Genomic DNA, 14,991 nt, shown 5'->3' on the forward strand with positions numbered 1-14,991 from the left:
GAATGTACCACAACCAGATTAATTCCAAACTGCTGAACATTAATTTTTAAGAAAGGTAGTATATACAGGATCAAATGATTCAAGAAGCTGGGCATGGTGGCATATGCCTGTAATCCCAGCACTTAGGAGGCTGAGGCAGGAGGATCGTTGTGAGTTCGAGGCCAACCTGGGCTACAAAGTGAGCTCAAGGCCAGCCTGAACTGCACAGTAAAACCCTGTATCAAAAAGACAAAAAAAAATTTAAGAAATACAACGTTCCATACATTCAAAACCTGTACCTTTAATCTCTAGTACTTTTGCTAGAAGCAATCATATTAGTTTCTGGTGGATTCTTCCAGATATTCCATAAATATACAAGTATGTATGAGCACTTTGAAAGTTATAAATAGTAATACATTCTATATATAGTTATGTACTTTTATTTTCATACATCTAGAAGATTCATGATTTTTTACTATTATGAACAATATTAGACTCAATGTCCTTATCTAAACCTGCATATATTCTATTTTCCCTTAACACCAATATTAAATTATCTCAAATAGAAGTATATTCTATATTACCAACTCTTTTTGTCATGATTTTAACCAGGTAGTCTCTTTTTCTTTTTGGTACCAGAATCGAACTCAGGACCTTGTGTTTGCCAGGCAGGCATTGTGCCACTGAGCTATATTCCTGGCTCCCAACCAGTGAGTCTTAAGATGCATGAATGCACTTATAAATTTGTAAGAAAAAGATGAACACCTTGATATAAAATAGGCAATTTAGATGGTAGACTGGTGAACAGTAGAAAAAGAGCCTCTCCAGCACTTCGTGTCCAGATGCTGGACTACAGCAATATGAGAAAGAGAAGGAGGAGGAAAGTGGGTCTGTGGGATCCAACAAGGATCTGAAGCAAGAACTGAAGCCCACGGAGAGAGCAGAGAGAGATAGATCTCAATGAAGAAAAAGGAGGTGGCAAGTAGTGCTTTCTCCCTGAGCACTGACTCACTGTATGGAAGGTGACACTTGAATCTGCAGATGCCCACAGACTACTGGTGACTGAAAGGCCTCCATGCAGAAACACGCCAGTGGAATGGAATAGTGGCCACAGCAGATGGCAATGACTGGTGAGTTATTTGGGCTCATATGTCCCCTAGGAGAGGGTAATTGGCCAGCAGCCATCTCAGAGAGGAGCCAATTGAGCTTGGAACTCAGAGCAGCTGCCAGCTCACTCCATCTACCAGTTCCCATTGTCAGGGTGAGGTGTAACAGAGTTCAATTTGGCAGGAGGTCAAGCAGTGGAGTTCAAGCTAGCAGGGAGGCAAGTTCAAGTCAGCAGGCACTGTGAATATTGCAGACTGCACAAATCAGGTTCCACCATCACAGCCAGAAACCAGCTGGAATTTCAGTGGAACTATAGATGCAGGCATTCTAGGATTAATCAACATGATCTGGACTCCATATGCCCATTTGTCTACCAGTGTTACAGAGACATGCCTTGAACTGGCCTTTTTTAATTTTATTTTTTGTCTTTCCTTGTTTTGGCTTTTTCTTTTTCCTTGATTATTATTGATTTTATATGAGTGTGAACACTGTTTCTAATTTTCTTGTTGTAGTTTTTTTTGTTACTTTTTTGTGCTTTCACTCCTGTCTTCTTCACCAGTTTCCAGAAGTTTACATAATCTTCATTTGCCCTCCAGCAAAGGTTCTATCTCTTCTTCTTCTTCTTCTTCTATTTCTCTATTTTTTCCCCTAACTCATTTTAAAGTTTCTCTTCTGAGGTTAAAATCACCATACTGAGGGCATGTTTACTGCATAAAATTTTCTGATTTGTTTTTTATTTTGTTATACAACTACAAATACAGTTCATACTGTTAAAGGTGGCAAATTAATACTTACCAGAGTTGCACATTCATGGCTGTGTTTGATGCTATTTTTACTGCTGACTGTAATGCTTTACCTAAGGTGACATAAATGTTCTAATCAGCTGATCTTTCTGGTATGCCAAGACTGAGATTGTCTAAAGGTCATAAAGAATACTATAAGGCAGTGACAAACAACCAGAGACTAGACCAAACAGGCAGCAACTTCTGATCTGCGATAAGTTGAAGAGACAGAATTTTACAACAGACTCAAAACCCTTTGACAGCCAGGCGTGGTGGTGCATGCCTGTAATCCCAGCACTCAGGAGGCTGAAGCAGGAGAATCGTTGCAAGTTCAAGACCACCCTGGGCTACAAAGTGAGCTCAAGGCCAGCCGAACTGCACAGCAAGATCCTGTCTCAAAAAGACAAAAAAAAAAAAAAAAAAAAGTCAAAACCCTTTGAAAAGCCAGCTATACCTGGAAGACACCTTTGCGAAGTAGTCATTTCCTAAGAGTTCTAAATACTAGCAATAGGCAGGCTGATACAGCAGGATCACTGTGAGTATGAGGCCTGGGATACAAAGGGAGATCAAGGCCAGCCTGAACTATATAGTGAAAGCCTGTCTTAAAAACACACAATAAATAAATAAATAAATACTAGAAATAAAGCGAGCTACCATAAACAATTTATAATCATCAATGCAGGTGCTATGGTTCATAAATAACTCAGCAGTTCTGCATCTTGGGGTGAGAAGGACATGCCCTCACCACTCTAGGATGTTCACTGTGTCAACTTGAGAAGTTTAGAAGGTTAACTAAGAGATTCAGCAGTGAGCCAGGGTCCTTACTTTGTAAATGTCTTCATCCTGTGCAAGAGGAGGGCATGGAGACTATGTGAGTGCTATACCTGCCCTAGCGGGTGGTATCTTGCTTATGATATAAGGGTGGAAAAGAGGCTTACTTTCCTCCTTTTTGCTCTTGCTGCTTTTGCTATCTTCTGCTACCTTGAAGTGTTGCCCCTGTTCAACGCCATCCTGGCTTGGAACTAGCTGATTATGGACTAAAACCGCCACAAGCTGTGAACTAAATAAACCTTCCTTCCTTAATTTTGGGTGTCTGGTATTTTTGTCTCAGCAATGAGAGAAAACTAAGACAGCAGGAATTGAACTAAAAAGAAAAACAGAAACCCACACTTCCAGCTCTCCAAAGGCAAACTCAGGGGGCAATGAGGTGGAACAGTTTGAAAGCCACCCACCTGGACTCTCTGAAGTGGTAACAATGAAAGTAAGGAAAGAGATGAATGAGGCTCTAGAAAAAACAAAATCAGAAATAATTTCTCAGATAACTACAGACATTGTGACCATAAAGAAAGACATGGTTAGCTACTCTATAACAGATACAGATAAAAAACAGAGGAGCTTAGGAAAATGATGAAAACTATAAAGTCAAAACATAGGACAGAAACAGAATCCATAGAACAGATTGAATCAGAGGTCTAGGAGATTACAACTTCCACTGAAAGTATACACAGCAGAATGAGCAAAAGTAAAAGCAAATCTCAGATACAGAAGACAGGATTACAGTTAGCAAACATGAAAAGAAAGATTTCTTAAAAATAGCAAGAAACCCCAAAACAATACACGAGCTGCTACATGATCCAAAGAAGAATAACTTAAGATTGATCAGAGTCAATGAAAAGGCAGGCGATAGCACTAAGGACATAAAAACTGTTTACAGAAGTAATGGCAGAAAATTTCCCAACCATGGAAAAAGAATTTGACATACAGATAAGTGAGGCATATTCCAATTAGCCATGATCCAAAAAAAAAAAAAATCTACACTAAGCAATATAATAATCAGGATTCCAGAAATTCAACAGAAGAACAGAAGATTAAAAACTGTTAGAAGCCAGGGGTGGTGGTGCACACCTGTAATCCCAGCATTCGGGAGGCTGAGGCAGGAGCATCGTTGTGAGTTTGACACCAGTCTGGGCTACAAGGTGAGCTCAAGGCCAGCCTGAAGTGCATAGTGAGACCGTCTCAAAAACACACATACACACAAAAAAGTAAGAGCAATCATTAGCATGTGTAAGGCCTCGGATACAATTCTAAGCACTGAAAAAAAAAAACCAGACACATAAAGACTTAAGCTAAATGGAACATTAAAAATTTTACTGGGTTATCTCTGGGCACTGGGACAACTGATTTTTTTTTCTTTGTGCTTTTCTTAATTTATAAAATTTTAGGGGTTGGGGATATAGTGGCACAAGCACCTGCCTGCCAAGTGCAACATCCTAAGTTCAACACCCAGAACCAAAAAAAAAAAAAAAAAAAAAAAAAAAAATTATCCAGCAAGTATATTAGATTCTAATCAAAAGAAATAATCAGTTAAACTCTTTATTAGTCAGGGGATGCTTGTACAATCCTACTGACCACATTGCAGGTAGTATCTGACAATATGCCATATCATAATACTTCCTATTTATCTGTGAATTTATTAACCTAGTAAATTCTGAATATCAGGACCTGGTACTAAAACTTTTCAGCCTTTCATTGACAGAAGATAATTTTCGTAACTTACAACCAGGAAAGGAAAGGATCTGTTCTTTGGTGGGTTTTTTTTTTTTGTTTCTTGTTTCTACAGTACTGGGACTTCACATATGCTAGACAAGTGTTCTATCACTGAACTGCAACCTCAGCCTTTTTAAAATTTATTTTGAGACGATCTTGCAAAACTGCCTAGGCTGGCCTCAAAATTTCAATCTTCCTGCTTCAGTTTACCAGAAGCTAGGCTTATAGGTATATACCACCACGCCCAGTCGTTCTTTTATTCATCCTTTGACTATCCTGAGAAGTCTGCCAGTTTGCTACTGAAATAATTGCCTCTAAGCAACTCTTCTCTGTATATGAGGCATGAGCAAAATATTCAGTGAATAATATCTTTTAAAAAATATTACTGTAAAAAACACATTGCCAAAAACAAACAAAAAAAAACCACATTGCCAGGCCAGGTGTGGTGGCTCATGCCTGAAATCCCAGCACTAGAGAGACTGAGGCAGGAGGATCACTGTGTGTGAATTTGAGGCCAGCCTGTGCTACATAATGAGTTCAAGGCCAGCCTGAATTACATAGCAAGATCTTGTCTTAAAAAAAAAAGACCAAACAAAAAACAAAAGGACATATTGCCATTGATCATCCTAGTTCAAACACACCTGTCACTTTCTGAAGCAGTTCTGGAAGCCGTTGTGTGTATCTTTACAAAGTGTGATTAAAAAAAAATACAGTGAATATTGCTGCAAACTGTCATCCAATGGAAAGGCAGGCTTGTAAAACATTACCACATCTTAACCAGACATGGTGGTACACACCTGTATTTCTAGTACTTGGGAGGCTGAGACAAGAGGATTGCAAGTTTGAGTTCTATCTGGGCAACTTTGCAAGATCCTGTCTAAAAATCAAAACTAAGAGAAAGGGGCTAGGGTTATAGCTCAGTGTGAAGGCCCTGTGTTCAAACTCCAGTACAGAAAAAAAAAAATTACAGCATCTTCATCCAATTTATTCACTGGATCTGGCACCATGTGACTTCTAGCTCTTTCCCAAAAGCAAATGACCATGAAAGGTAAAGGTTTTGAATCAATTCAGGACATCATGGTACCACAAGTAAAGACATTCAAGAAAGAGGACTTCCCAAACTGCTTCAGAATGTGCTAAGAATGTGGGATGTGTGTTCATAGAAAGGTGGGGAATATGTTGAGGGCAATTATAGCAATGTGTTTTTTACTGTAACAAAATTGTAAAAAATTAATATTCACTGTATTTTACGATCAAAATGTGTAGCAAGGAGAAATTGTAAATCAATCTCAGTGTTATTGAGCATCAAGTTTAAAAAGGAAGAGGATATGGGTGAAGCCCCAGAGATGAAAGCAGTAATCAGGTCACCTCCATGGTATCTGGCAAAAAACAAAATACTTGTGGGTCCACGAATTATATAACAGTAACTCAGTAGGAGAGAGCTCTGAGAAACACAGTTAATATATCATTGCTACTTATTTTTAATTTGACTTGAAAATAAAAGGACTTAAACCAGGCGTGGTGGTGCATGCCTGTAATCCCAGCACTTGGGAGGCTGAGGCAGGAGAATCGTTGCAAGTTTGAGGCCAGCCTGGGCTGCAAAGTGAGCTCAAGGCCAGCCTGAACTGCATAGTGATACCCTGTGTCAAAAAGGCAAAAAATTAAAAAAAAATACAAGGACTTATTGATAATAATTCTGAGTGGTATCTATCTCTGGGGTACTGAACTGTTTATTCACTGTCTTAAAAAATAATCAGTGGCTTTGGGGCCTGGTACTAAGAAAGGAGTCTCCCTATTCTTTGGCCTAAAACTTCTCTAACAATTTTTACAAAAGGGATAGCTAGCTCAGAATCAAGTTTATTGAAAAGTGAAAACATTTTGTAGATACAAGCAAGAATTGTTCAAAATAACTCTGTTGAATAGGACAGTAGAAATCACTCTTTTCTTGTACAGATAAAGAAATTAAAGCATAAAGAAGCTAAAGATTTGACTAGGATCATAGAACTGATTAGTGGCATAGAACTGGAACTCACTGTTTTCATCTTTAACCAGGTGACTCACTCTGTCATAGTGATTAGGATGCAGTACTATACTTTGATGTCTCCACAAATGCCACACTGAGGTTCTTTTAATGGATGACTAGGTAAGTGATAATATCTACCCTAGAGCTTTCTCAGAATGAAGTACTCCTCCTCTTTCTTTTTTTCAGGGCCGGGGGTTAAATAAGAACCTCACACATGCTAGGCAAACACTCTAGATTGAACTACACCAACAGACCCTTCAACAATGATGCTGAACCTTTTATTTTATTTTTTTGGTACCAGGAATTGAACTCAGGATCTTGCACTTGCCAGGCAGGAGCTTGTGCCGCTGAACTATAGCCCCAGCTCGTGCCGAACCTTTTGAGAGACTGAGTGCCCAAAGTGCAACCCAAAACCCACTGACTTATTATAAAGTGCCAGTATTGCAATTAAACCTGAACATTGAGGTTTTGGTTTAGAAAAAACGATTCATACATTAAAAGAAAAGCACAGTAACAGAGCTTTCAACAGTACAAACAGCCTGCTGCAGCACATGTCCCATAGGTTCACCACCCCCGACCTAGAATAAAGTATACTTTTCCATGATTATGTTCGGATCTCAATCAAGTGGTGAAACAAGTTCTTGATAAGAGCCTACACTTTTCTTTTTCCTCAGTAAAAATATTTAGCTCTACCTGAAAGCAACTGCGCTGTCTATATTCAAATATTTAGTAGGTTTGACCATTTGGTTCTGAATATTAAAAGTGAACAAACACCCAGGTGTGGTGGTGCATGCTTGTAATGCTGGCACTGGAAGACCAAGGCAGGAGGATCGCAAGTTTTGGCCCAACCTGAGTAACTCTGTACCTTATAGAAACCTTGTCTTTAAAAGAAAAATCAAAAGAGCTAGGGAGATAGCTCAGTGTAAAAGCCCTAGGCTCAAATCTCTAGTAGCACACACACAAAAAGAACAAGTACTCAGGCATGGTAGCACACATCTGTAAACCTAGCAACTTAGGAGGCTGAAGCAGGAGGACTGGGAGTTTGAAGCCAGCCTGAGTATATAACATAACCTTATCTCAAAAAAATAAATAAAAAATAAAAGCAAAAAAAAAAAAAAGAGTAAACTGTACTGCAATAAGTAACTACAAACCAAATTAAAGTATTACAGCATAATGTCGAGGAATACCAACCATTATCTACAAATTTTCCATTTTCTTTAGTCCCACATTGCAGCTAAGTATTTAACCACATGCAAATATTCTTTCTAATCTACTAAGTATGCTGAAATGATATTAAAAATTTACAAACTTTTAAGTATGGACTTGTGTGTTTCTACAATCCATCCTCTTTTCTTTCACCATATTACCTTTGATAATAACTAAAACTTGTAATATTTTTATAAATTAGAATGTTTTCATATGTGGTATCTAATTTAACCTACACAACCTATCATAGTCCTCATGTGAAATTTGAGAAAACCATAGTTCCGACTAGTTGTTACTCATCAAAGATGATGAGGCCAGTAAATAACAGTTAAAAAAATCAAGCCCAGTGATTATGAAAGGCATAGTTCTAAGGAAATTACTAAGGATTACTGGCAGAAGGGGTAGTCCAGTGAGGTAGCAGAAAATGTTAGGCTTTCTACCCTTTTCAGGCTCAAAAAAAACCTAGCTAGAGCCATAAAAGGAAATCACACAGCAATATATAGTGAAAAGTCTGTGGCTTGACATCAATGAAATGACTGTAGAAATAAGTATACAAGTTCAAATCATATGTAAGTATTTACAGACAATGAGGAATGTACAGAAGCATTGGCTTTACTCTGTTAAAAAAAAAAAGCCTTATAATTAGTTTTTTAGGGGCCGGGGATATAGCTCAGTGGCACAGTGCCTGCCTGGCAAGTGCAATGCCCTGACTTCAATCCCCAGTACCAAAAGAAAGATAATTAGTTTTTTAAAAAGCCTTAGCAGGCACAAGGTTGAGGCAGAAGGACTGGGGGTACATAGTGAGACCCTTTATTCCTGGAAAGAATGAAAGAAAGACAGACAGACAGACAGACAGACACCAAAACCCAGCCAGGCGTGGTGGTGCTCACCTGTAATCCCAGCACTTGGGAGGCTGAGGCAGGAGGATCATTGTGAGTTTGCGGCCAGCCTGGGCTACATAAGGGAGCTCAAAGCCAGCCTGTACTACATAGTGAGATCCTGTCTTAGAAAAAACAAAAAAGAAAAAGAAAGAAAAAAGAAAAACACCAAACCTCAAACAAATCAGCCCAGGGCTGGGGATGTAGCTCAGTGGCACAGCGCCTGCCTGGCAAGCATGAGGTTCTGAGTTCAACTCCTGGTATGAACCGCCCCCACCCTCCGCCAAAAACAACCAAATCAGCCTTAGCTAGACTGGATTTTGTAAGTCTGTGATCCCAGCTGGTGGGGAGGCTGAGGCAGGAGGATCACCTGGGCAATTTAGCCAGACCCTGGCTAAGTTAAAATTTAAAAAGGTTAGGGAATATAGCTCAGTGGTAGAGTGCCTCTGGATTCCATCTCCTGTACCAAAAGAAGAAAACAGGTAAAAATGGGCTGGGAATGTAGCTTGGTATGAAGGACTAGCACTACAAAAAAAAAAAGAAAGAAAGGAAGAAAGCTATCAGCCCTGACTCACTCAGTTTGACCTCTGACCATCTGAATTCAAACTAGTCTCAGTCTGTAGAGGTAAACCTCCCTTTTCACAATGACTCATATCCTTGCAAATACATTACAAAAGCAGATCACGAGAAGGTGGATCACATGTATCCTTAACAAAGATTATACACCAAATCCTAACCAAATCCTAAAATGCATCTAATACAGATATACAACCATATGGTAATTTAAAAATAATAAAAAAATCTATGTCAAGTCCTGCAAAATAGATACAACATACTTTTATTACACAACAGACAATCCACTATTATCTAATATATCACAGCAGAAAAAAATACAATGAATACACTTGGCCTCAAATTCTGGTTTTAAACACCATGATCAACACCTGCTTTAATTTCTCAGAATTTAGAAAGAGCTTTCTTTTGAATCACCCAGAAGGTGTTATAAATGTTAACTTTTCCTTTTGACCCAAAAAATTTCTTTGTACAACCAGAGGCATTTGGTCAGTAATTGTTTTAACCATGTACTGCTTATATTATATGCTGCCCACCACCAATACATTGGTCTTTGATCCTACTTCTGCAACTTAATGCTCAGCATGTGAAATTTAAAAATAAATAAAAGTACAAACCACAAATTATTAAGGTTTGTACATCCACTTTAATTTTTTTTATCGGTATATTTGCAATACATAATAAACACATTCACTGTGGCGAATAACAACATATACATATCACATCTTGATCCCTTTTACTTCCTTTCCCCTACCTTCTGCTCTCTTTTTCTTCTTCTTTATTTATTTTTTGAATCAGGGTCTTTGTAGTTCAGGCTAGCCTTGAATTGACTAGGTAGCCTCAACTGGCTTCAAACACCTGGCAATCCTCCTGTCTCAGCCTCTGGAGTGCTGGGATTACAGGCATCAGCCACCATACTGAGCTCTCTCCCCTCTTCTTAATTTCTTGTTCCTTTGAGATGTTTACTCCAACGGGGCATGTTGGTGCACACACCTGTAATCCTAGCACGTTGGAGGCTGGGGCAGGAGGATCACCGAGAGCTGGAGGTCTGCCTGGGCTACATAATGAGGTCAAAGCAAGTCTGAACTACATAGGGAGACCTTGTCTCAAAAAGAGAGGTATTTAATAGACTTAGTAATTTTTCTGTTTTCAGCGATGGGGTCTATGTTCTCTAGGTTTGCCTCCAATTCTTGATTCACCTGCCTCAGCCTCCTGAGTAGCTGGCAATACAGGTATGAGCTGCCAGATCTGGCTTATGTAAAAGCACTATTAAAAGTAAAATCTAAGGCTGGGCATGACGGTGCATGCCTATAATTCCAGCACCAGGAGGCTGAGGCAGGAGCATCACATGAGTTTGAGGCCGGCCTGAGCTACATAGCTAAGTGCAAGGCCAGCTTGGATTACACATCGAGTTCCTGTCTCAAAAACAATTAATTTTTTTAAAAACATCTAAGGCCGGATGTGATGGCACATACCTGTATGCCCAGCACTCAGGAGGCTGAGGCAGGAGGATTGCCACAAATTTGAGGCTAGCCTGGGCTGCACCGTGAGTTCAAGGCCAGCCTAAACTACATAGCGAGACCCTGTGCCCTCCCTTAAAAAACTAAGATAATTAATTAAAGACAGCAGATTTTGAATCTTTATTATCAGGTAACCCAAACCTGTTATTTTAGAGATGAAGAAACTGAGGCACAGAAAAATATGTAGGACAATTAAAAGCTATATTTTGAAAGACTCTATAACATGACATAAGAAATATTTACCACACAACGCTGAATGGGAAAGAGAATTAAAATAATCTATATAATACGATCCTAATTCTTGATCTGATTCAAAATTTTCATGAATTTTCTATAAGGTGCATATCTTAAAATATTCAAAATACTGCTTTTGTGTTTTGAATTAAATAGAACAAACATCAAACACATTGTGAAAAAGAAAAACAAGTAAGGAGGCACTGAGAGGCACAATTCTACAGCTAACTGGAGAGAGTGAAGACAAAAACCCGTATCACATGGCATCCAATCCAGAGCACTTTCCACCATAACATGGTATTTTTAAAATTCAATTTATTAATTTTTAAAAATAATCTATATAATTATTTTACCATTATCTCATCAAATCTACTCACATAATGACCTTAAACGGTATGAACAGACTGCATTTCATAACGCTACTATTAGTTTACCCCACAGACATAACTTTTAAGAATTGACAGATCATAAGAATCTCCCACCCTCAAAATAAGCACATTATTTTACCACATTCATCTTTGGAATCCTATCACAAAGTGCAACACCTGGCACATAGTAGGTTCTCAATAAATGTCTATCTGATAAACCATAGCTCCTCCCCTCCTAGCACTAGCTACCAGAAACATTAAACCAAAGAACCCGGGTACAGTGGCATAGGCCTGTAATCCCAGCATTTGGGAGGCAGAGGCAGGAGAATCACAAGTTATAAGGACAGCCTGGGCTATACAGCCAGCCCCAGTCTCAAAAATAGAAAAGGCCAACAGAAGCAGTGAGTTATTATTTTACAGTGGGGTCTGCAGCTATTTAATATAAAACAAATTAGTGTTTACAACAACATGTAAGTGGAAGATTACATTTATGTTAAAATATCTCAAGTACTCTGTAAACTGGTACATAAATTACAGTAGTTCTTGTCTACAAAGCAGGCCTTATATCCTTTTAGTCAGCATTACTTTGTTACCCTAGTTAGAATCATTAAATACATCAGAAAGCAATAAATTTATAGGTATAATACAAAGGACACTAGACTAGAACCTGCACCCTAGTCCAAACTGTGCTGATAACCAGATATGTAACTCTGGACAATTTTTTTGGTGGAATATAGGGATTGAACCCAGAGCCCCTGCCCCACTGAGCTACATCCCCAGCTTTGTTGTTTTTTGTTTTGTTTTGTTTTGTTTTTTTTTTGACACAGGTTCTGGTGAAGTCCCTAAATAGCCCAGCCTGTGCTAGAACTTTCCATCCTGTTGTCTCAGCCTTCCAGCGTGCACATACACCACCATGCCCAACTACACTTTTTTCTCTTTAATTCTTAATCTATTTGTAAAAACAAGAGAATTGAACTTCTAATCGCTCAAGATCTTTCCAGTTTTTCTGTTTTGTTTTCTGTTAGGAGGATCAAACCCAGGGCTTTCTGCATACAAGGTAATCACTATGCTACATCTGCAGCCCCTTAACTTTTTTAAAAAATAATTCTTATCCACAAAGATTCTGTAATTCAGATTTCTTGCACTGTGTCAAATTTGATATTCTGAAAAGTTTGAATAGTTTGCTACATTATTTGATAATCAAGCTCAGCATATTTTGTAATATGTGACGTCTAATATATTTGCCACCTTATAACAAAGAACAAGAGAAAACCAAAGCAGAAATATAAGCATACAATAATGAAACCTGCTTTGTCAGCCAAGCTGACAAAACCAACTCGATTTTACAGTGCAAATCAGTTACAGTGTATATGCATATAAACATATGTACATACCAGTGGTATTTACTTACGCTGATACACATGTGTGAGCTTTAAAACTCGTTTTTCATTATAAAATCAGTACTTATTTACGGTAGGAAATTCAAACATACATTAGGTCATGTGTGAAGCGTGAAATAGACTCCCATCCCTCTGCTCCATGAGTAACCACTGCTAACATTTTTCCCTATGTATTTTTCAAGAAATGATTTGGGGCAATACAAGTACACATGTGTATGTGTCTGTGCATATAAATTTTCTCAACTGAAACTGTTTTCATTTCTTAAATGGTGGTGGGGGGAATCTCAAGCACCGGCTTCACATGCATGTTAAATACACGGAAAATGGAATAGCCACTGACACAAGGGTAGTATACTTTTCACAAATGTTGAATCGAATATTTAATTTTCATGCTTGGAGGCTATGTGAAGCAGCAGCATAGCAGTGGTGGCCAAAGAGCCAGGCAAGCTTGGTTCTGACTGACTCTAGTCGGCTTAGGCAAGCCATGAAATCCTGAGTCTTGGTTTCTGCTTTGTAAAACAAAAGGGTTGGGCTAAGATGCTTTACAACTCTAAAATGTTATAATTCAAAGATGGCCGTCTGTAACGGTGTTCTCTTGAACTGGCTGTAACGAATGTTATTAAACAAACAAGAGAGTGGGGTGGGGGGCAGAAACACCATTACAACCTCCAGTCCTAAAAAGAGTAAATTTCTATGAGTAAATAACTATCCAGGTAAAGCTGTAACGGCACTAGTGACATAATATTTGAAGGTAAAGTAGTAGATTATTAAAACCCGATAGGTTTTTACAACGCTTTGACTGACATTTTGGGCGTCTGGGAGTTGGAAGGTGCAGAAGAGCTATTGCTCAGTTACAGCAGTAACCAATACTCATCCTCCAAAATATTTTAGGTTAATTATATATTAAAATAATGAAACTGAAAATCAAGTGGAGATTTTGTCTTATGGACTATGCTGCGGGGAAGCGCCTACCAGGGTAGCAAACGTTGGAAAGAATTATTAATTTCCTCTTCCGGAAGATCTTTAGCCCAGATTCTTTCGGTTTCGCGTGCCCTCGCCAGACACATACCACCCTGCTCCATACACACCAAAGGCAGCAGAGGGTGCGCTCAGGCCTAGGGGTTCCTGTGCTCATTTAAAAAAAAAAGTTTTGGACTCAATTTACCTTTGGTGACACTGGGTTCAGGGAGGCAGACCTGAGGGCTGGAAGCCACCCGCCCACCCACGCCTTCCTTTAGCTGTCCCTGGAACCTGGGCACAGAGCACCAGTCGGGTAATTCCCGCCCCCTCCCGGTCCCGGGCGCGGCCCGCTCGCCCTCCCCAGCAGCACCGGCCTGAGGAGGGGGAGGGGAAGAGGAGGGGGAGGGGAGCGGAGGGGAGGGGAGGAGCGAGGAGGCGAAGGGAAGGGAGGGAAGGAGGGAAGGGGAAGGGAAGGGAGGGGAAGGGAAAGGAGGGGAAGGGAGGGGAGGAGAAGGAGGAGAAAGGAGGGGAAGGGAGGGGAGGTGAAGGAGGAGAAAGGAGGGGAAGGGAGGGGAGGGGAGAGGAGGGGAGGGGAAAGGAGGAGAAAGGAGGGGAAGGGAGGGGAAGGGAGGGGAAGGGAGGGGAAGGGAGGAGAAGGGAGGAGAAGGGAGGGGAAGGGAGGAGAAGGGAGGAGAAGGGAGGGGAAGGGAGGAGAAGGGAGGAGAAGGGAGGGGAAGGGAGGGGAAGGGAGGAGAAGGGAGGGGAAGGGAGGAGAAGGGAGGGGAAGGGAAGGAGGAGAGGGAAAAGGGGGGAGGCAGGGGAAGCCCGCTGGAGCGGTACCCACCAAGCCTGGCGAGCCGGCCCGGCAGCCAGTGGCGATCCGCTCGGCCCCGGGGGGAGGGTCCCGGAGGAGGGGCGGCCCGAGCCCCAACTTGGAAACACCAACTCCGTCGAGCGCCGGCCGACCCCGAAGGAAGCGGAAGTCCCTCCGCGTCCCTCACCCGCCTCCGCCCTCCGGCCGGGCCCCCGAGGGACCCCGGAGCCCGGAAGCCCGAAGCGCGCGCACGCAGGGCCTCGGAGACGCTGAGCGCAGGCCCTCCGCGTCCGCGGCCCAGGCCACGCCACCGGCCCTGACCTTCTTCCCACCTCCCCGCCGAGGTCAGCCTCCCGCCCAGCAAGCCCCTCCTTCTTCCCCTCCGCCATTTTCCAACTCACCCGCCAGGCCGGGCTCGCCCCGCTCCGCGCCGCGCCCGCTCGGGGCGCCGCCAAGGTCCCGCCACTTCGCAGAGCCGGAAGGGGGTAGCCAGAAAAAACACGAAGTCCCCTTCACCCCTCCCCCACGCACCCCCCCCAGCTGGAAACCAGAACCCGAAGGTACGGGCGCACATGCGCAGTAGGCATCTCGCAGGCCCCG

At 41.3% G+C, this 14,991-nt stretch overlaps 1 protein-coding gene across 1 annotated transcript in view; it reads right to left on the reverse strand.

The window, feature by feature from the left end:
- Nucleotides 1-14,884, reverse strand: part of Xiap (X-linked inhibitor of apoptosis, E3 ubiquitin protein ligase) — a gene marked incomplete in the record, with an annotated part of 54,462 nt that extends 39,578 nt beyond the window's left edge. Inside the window, 1 exon segment of the mRNA XM_013523059.1 lies at nt 14,793-14,884.
- Between the last annotated feature and the right edge of the window lie 107 nt (nt 14,885-14,991).

This window comes from Chinchilla lanigera, unplaced genomic scaffold, assembly GCF_000276665.1.
Source record: "Chinchilla lanigera isolate Chin_1 unplaced genomic scaffold, ChiLan1.0 scaffold00072, whole genome shotgun sequence".
In the NCBI taxonomy this organism is placed as follows: domain Eukaryota; kingdom Metazoa; phylum Chordata; class Mammalia; order Rodentia; family Chinchillidae; genus Chinchilla; species Chinchilla lanigera.